The sequence below is a fragment of the Plectropomus leopardus genome, chromosome 16 (genome assembly GCF_026936395.1).
Source record: "Plectropomus leopardus strain MGB_pleo_1.0 chromosome 16, ASM2693639v1, whole genome shotgun sequence".
Classification (NCBI taxonomy): Eukaryota; Metazoa; Chordata; class Actinopteri; order Perciformes; family Serranidae; genus Plectropomus; species Plectropomus leopardus.
The window spans coordinates 5,285,378-5,291,927 of record NC_142191.1 but is presented as its reverse complement, the minus strand read 5'-3'; positions in this window follow the sequence as shown (position 1 = coordinate 5,291,927).

The following is a 6,550-nucleotide window of genomic DNA, read 5'->3' as shown; positions in this document are numbered from 1 at the left end:
GACAATAACACAAACCATAACAAAACATTTTTTGATCTCATGTCCTCCTTTATCCTTTTGTTTACTTTCTTCACTGCCAGTCAGAGTGATTTCAATCATCAACAGGCTCTGCCATCTCCGATGCTGATTCAGCATGCTGAATCTGCCAAAAAAAAGCAGATGAGGGCTGAAATACCACTAATGCCCACTGATGACTGACACTGACCACCGCACAACCATCAGCTCGGTGTGTCAGGGCCTTAAGACCTGCATGCACACAGATGGACGCAAGTACATTTGTTACTTACACAACGTGAGCACTGGCTGTGAAAATAACATTTGCATCAGTCAGAAACCAGCAATGACAGCTGTGCTGTGTCCTGCTCTTTGTGTCGGGTGCAGGGCCGAAAAATGTTTCTACTCTAAAGTTCTGAAACAGTTTCACCACACTGTATCAATCAGCAAAAGGATAAAAGTCTATATAAGTCAGCACATGTATCTATCTTGACTGAAAATATAAACATCTTTTTCTGTTCAAAGTACATTTTAAAATGATCAAGATTGAAATAAAAAACAAATGTGAAGTGATAAATATTAAATGCAGACAGCTTTATACTACTATACTTTATAGTGAAAGACTACAAGAGCACAGGGGGAAATATATATAAATACACCTACTATATAGAAAGCCACAAATTGTTTAAGAGGCCCTCTGGAGGCCCTCCCCTGAATTTCCCAAGCACAGGGATTCTGTGTTTGCATTAGCTGTGAGGGAGGAGAACATGGAGTGAGAAACACAGTGTGATCAGATAAGACTGATGACAAGGCAGAGAGAATCGATGACAAATTTTTGACAGCTTTGGCCCATGTCTTCAGACCGAGCTCGCCTGCTGAAATATAGATCGCAGTGTGCCTCCAACACACACACACACACACACACACACACACACACACACACACAGTCAGATACTTGTGTAATGTGTAAGTGATTAGCTGGGTGAACCACAGGAAAGCACTGAAATATCTGGATTTTTTGCTAGAATATTTCGAACAGCACCTTCATGTATCTCCGCCTCACCGCCATTGTTGCAAAATCCTCGCCCTTTGACCTTACTGTACGTGTTGGAGTGCACACATGTGCAGAGCAACAATCAAAGGGCATATCCAAAACTGCAGGAGGTTAAACTCTAACTTGTAGCCTCTCAAATTGAATATTGACAGATTGTCACTAAAGCGTTTTACCTATGTAAACAGCCCACCAGCCAAAGGTAATTCTATTAAGTTGTGACTTCCTTTTTTTCCTTCCTTACATCAGGAGTTCAGAGGTCAAGAGGATCTGTCAGCGGTGACAGAGAGGATTATGGGTGTAGGCATTCCATTGGCAGTCATTACTGCCCTCAATCAGCACCCGGTACTCTCTCTCCCCCTTTTTTCTCATCCTCTGTCTTTCTGTCTCTTCTCTCTCTTGTCCTCTGACAGACTAAGAGGCAATTAGTGTCACATTAGCCATATCCAGAGTATAATTCTTATTCATGCCAAAGCTGCTGCTGTTCATTCATTTTTTAAGATAAACAGATGCCTTGTTAGATTTTTTTGTGCTTGATGTCAAACTTTTTAAAATCTGAAAGGGGCGGATCACCCCAGAAATGAAAAACAACATATTTCACTCTTACCTTCAGTGCTATTTATCAGTCTAGATTGTTTTGGTGTGAGCTGTCGGGTGTTGGAGATATCAATCAGGGTTCCTACAACTTAAGGCGTGTGGGACTTAAGATTATAAGACTCTTTTGATGACACTTCCTACTGACATCAATTACTTGAGATTAGGGGTAATTTTATTTAATTTTAATGTTATTTTACTTTAACATTTATTGTAACATAAAACATGACTATTTAGTGATGTAAATACAAGAGGCATTATGTAAAAAAAATTTAATTAACCATTATTTTGGGAATTTTTAATGTAATGTCAAAAAAATGAATGAAGTCAATGCTTTTTAAGGCTTTTTAAGGATCTGTGGTAAGCCTTTGTCTGACTTCTTTCGAACATAGTGAAACTAGGTGGCACTCGGTTTGTGGTTCTAATGGTGCCAAAAAAGTAGATATGAAAAATTCAGCAGCAATGTGTCTTTCCAGACATCATGACCCAGTTACTCAAGATAATCCACAGACTTTAGTGTTAGTAGCTTCAAGTAGGAACTATTTTCTTTAAACCAAACTACACCAGACAATGGTATCACCACCCAGAAGGAGGTGTGCATCTGCTCATGGATTAGAGGCTCATGCTCGTGATAGTGCGAGATATCAGCATTAATGCTGTCCTCCATGGCTGAGCTGTAATGTTAGCGAGCTCAAGTTGCTCTTTCTGCGCTTTCCTACTTTCCTACAAAAAGTACTGCACCAAAATACTTCCGTATGCCATGTAATCATGACCCAGTAATTCATGTAACCCACATATTTGGGAAGGCTGCAATCACGTGACTAAGGCGCTGACTGGAGTAAAAAGAAAGTGGACTTTCCTCAAGTGACCTGTGTTCGAAACCATGTGATCATTTTAAGGTACGTCGTCACCATGTTTCTTTTTCTAAACCTGACTGCAGTAACTTTACTTTAACTACGTAACTAACTTTATGTTAATTATGTAACATTAATCATAGGGAGCTAATTCATTAGATATTATATAAGCCCTTGTGTGTGTGTTTTCATAGGATGTCATTCAAACTGTTGTATGAGGATATGCTGGCTAGCTCAATGGTGCTAAGTGAGCTAGCAGTAGATGCACCTCAGTCTGCACCGAGATACGGTTGGTGGGTGTAGATCAGTAGAAAGAAAATAGATCATACATGAAACTGCACACAGCAAGGTCTGTGGATAATCTTCGGTAACTGGGTCATGATTTCTGAAAAGAGACATTTCTGTTGAGTTTTTAATTTTTTTTTCTTTCCACTCTGAGCACCACAAGCCAAGTCTACAGACAATATTTCCAACACTGCATCTCACATCAAAAAAATCACGATTAATAAAAACAGGTAAGAGGAAAAAAGTGTATTTTTAATTTTAGGCTGAACTGTCCCTTTAAAGATCCACATCTTTCAAATATTTATGATGTATGAGTACAATTTTCTTTTACTCTGCCTTACTAAAGTCTCAACTTTGTCCGCAGCGATCCCCAGAACTATTACTTTGAATTAACAGTCCCTGCTGCATTACAATCACCTATCCAAATACAAGCAGAGAGAAGGAAAAATGAGTGCGAGCAGCGCTGTGAGGTTTGGACCCCTGCACTAGAACCCCAGCCCAGTAGGATTCCTCACATTCCAGCCCGTGCTGGAGCTGGAGCTGGTAATAGATCTGAGCAGGCCTGCTGGGCTCAGCTCATTGTGGCCTGTCCTCCCGGCCTCAGTTTTCTGCTTTGGAACAAGACAGCGGTTTTTCCTTGTAGGACACCTTCCTGAGAACAGCCTCAGGTACTGACTTTCCCTCCCTCTGTCATCAAAAAAAGCACACACGAGTATGTTTCTTCCCTTTCTGCCGTCCCTCCTCATGCAGCTGTAAGAGGATAGTGGGAGTTTACATAACGGCAGAGCGAGGGGTTGGGTCTTTTTTGACAGTAATGCAAGGGACACTTGTTTACCTAACCTTATGGGTCACAGTGCAGTTTAGCAGGGAATGAATGACTTCATTTTTAGGGTTTAAATTAAAGGGTTCCTCCTCTCTTGAACTTAAAACAGATTTGTGCATGTTTTGGAATGAACAAAGCACTCACTCAGCACACAGACCTCTCTACTCCGGCTGTAACTATAAAGCAACAAGGATCGATGGCAAGAATGTAGTACAGCACAACTTTATAGCATTCCTTAATATCTCAGATATATTAATGCTGCATACATATAGTAAAAAACAAAATCTTTCATTCTGCCCGACATGGTGTCAGTTACTCCAACAGTTATTGGGCTACGCCATATTTGAGGGAAATTGCTACCTTATGCGCCTTTAAAAAAAACCCACTGGGTTTTGAATGGGACCTTTTAAAAAGGGGGTAGTGTTTCATTTAGGGTTGGTGGTCATTTTGGCAATGGGATTTTACCACCAGGGAGCCTTGGAACCATTTACACTCACACATGGCATCAAGGCCTGCTGTGGTGGTGATCAAGTGCTTCGGAGATGCCTGGACACCATGAGAACACAAATTAGAGCCCATCTCTCCCGTACTTCCCCCACACACCGAAATGTTGGGGCTATAGTAGCACGCTCTCCCTCTCCCTCTCTTTCACTCCAGCCTTTCATGCTGCTTGCTCGTCAAAGGGGAATTGATTAAAGGCCCCTTTTTAAATGACTTCCTTTTCAGAGCTATTATTTCCCAATAACTAAAGGAGAGCAGATTGAGATCAGTAGTCTAATCTGTTGTTTCCCTCTCCTTCTTATTGGTGTTTTTGTTAGAGCCCGGCAAAAGAGCTCACCCCATTTTTCCTGTCAGTCATCGGGTTGTAATACTGGGGCTCATGGCTGTAACTTTAGACCGCTCAAGCACTCACGCACGGGCCTTTTTCAAGAGAACAGAGTGAAACAAGTCACTCTCCAAACCCTCTGACAAATAACCCATGCCACAAAGAACCTGTAACTCTGCCGCCCAGGGAAAAATGCTTTGAAGCTGCAGTAGAAAGGAGGGCTTCTTCACTACGGCCACTGCAGCGCTGGGTGCAGCAGCTGAACTTCACAAAAAGAGGAGGTAATCGCGATCTTGACAACAATAGAAATCCTTGAACTCTTTATCCTATAAACAGAAACACAGCTACAAACCCGGAGGTTACTGTGATGGATTTTTTTTCCCCAGGAGGCCGCTATTTTGTTGTCACCAGTATACAAAAAGCAAAAATGTGTTTTGGAATGGCAATATGTCATGCTTTCATGGCGCCAAATTGAGTTGAAAGACGAGCTCAGCCATCAAAACACATAGCAGATGGGAAGAAATGAAAAGATAAGAAGGGATTCTTCGTTCTGTGTGAATCAGAAACACCTACAGTGTCCGTCTTACTCAAGGCTCTAATCGGAACACACCATCTCCCTTCAACTTCAAACATTCGTGTAAACACCTGCTTGTATCTCACCTCTGCATCTGTGTGGGTAAATACCGCCCTTTCTTGTTCGCCTGTGTACAGACAAGACCTCCACAAGCTACCTGTGGACAGTTATTTCTTCTGTAGCCATGCATCACATCTCCTCTCAAGATGAAGAGCTCCGGGAGATGAAAAGCAGACTCTCTGACTCTCTGGCAAGGGGGGAAACCCGTTGTAAAGAAGAGACCTTCAGGTGAGAAATGTGCGGTTTTGGCAAACAAAAGTAGGATTCATCCAGGTGGTCCCAGACGGCCTATCCAAACAGAGGTCTCAGATCGAGCGGCATCAAGATTGCGTTAAAAACAATGGCGCTGTGTGATCATATCTCTGACTTTAATGATTAATCTGATCGAGCCAACTTTTCATCTGTCGACGTCAAAATTCTAGGAGTTCTTTTGACTTGTCATGTGGACAAGTAATAACAAGAGGTGTTGTGTCTCACAGCGGTTTCAAAATCACCCACAAAAGCTGAGACGGCTGCCTCTCAGAGCCCCATTACACCAGGTATTAACATGGTTTTGGTGATCCGAACACAAATGGACAACCACACACAACACCAATTACACCTGCCTATCACGCAGCTCAAGCTGATAGTTGTCTTCCAACCTGCTCTCATCACAACTCATCAAATACCACTGCTTTGTCAGTTGACCTTCATGTCAAAATATGTCGTGCTAGGTACCATTTTGCATCATTTTTGGATGGTGTGTCTATTACACTTGCTACATACACTGTGTCTTTTCATAATACACTTTAGTTTTCACAGGAAATGTAAAGTTTATGCTCATTATGTGCATACGTTCTTTTTTTAAAAAATACTTACAACATAGATTAAACATTTTGATTTTAGATTTATGTAGAGATCATGATATCCTTTTAAGTCCTGTTGTGAAAGTCACTCTTGAGCTGACTGAGATTTCTAATATGCTTGTGTTATCTTGAAGAAAAAAGTGGAATGTCAGAAATAAAATTTAAATATAAAGTATTTTGTATTGGCTGATATGTAGTAAACAAAGATGCAAAAATCATAGGCGAGTGGGATGAAACATCAAGCTGCACAGGGTCAAAAGACTGCACTTTCCAGTTAGCTACACCACCAGGAAGCAGCACCTTTTATTCATCACCTTTGAGAGCTGCAGGGTTTACACAGACTCAAAGCTATTATTACCACACACCACACACAGTGAAAAATAAAAATGTAAATATTTTAATAAATAAGAATAATCATAAACTGAAGTGACTCCAACAGTTTACTTCCTTTTGTAAAACAAAAACAGAGTGTGGTTAGGTTTCGAAAAAACATCATGGTATGGCTAAAAATATGTTTTTTGACATACGTCATGAGCACGGCATGCAACACATACACTTCAGTGCACTACATAATAACAATAACTCCACTGACTTTTGGTTTCACGTGCACAGATCAAAGGGCCCTGTGTAGTTGTTACGCACAC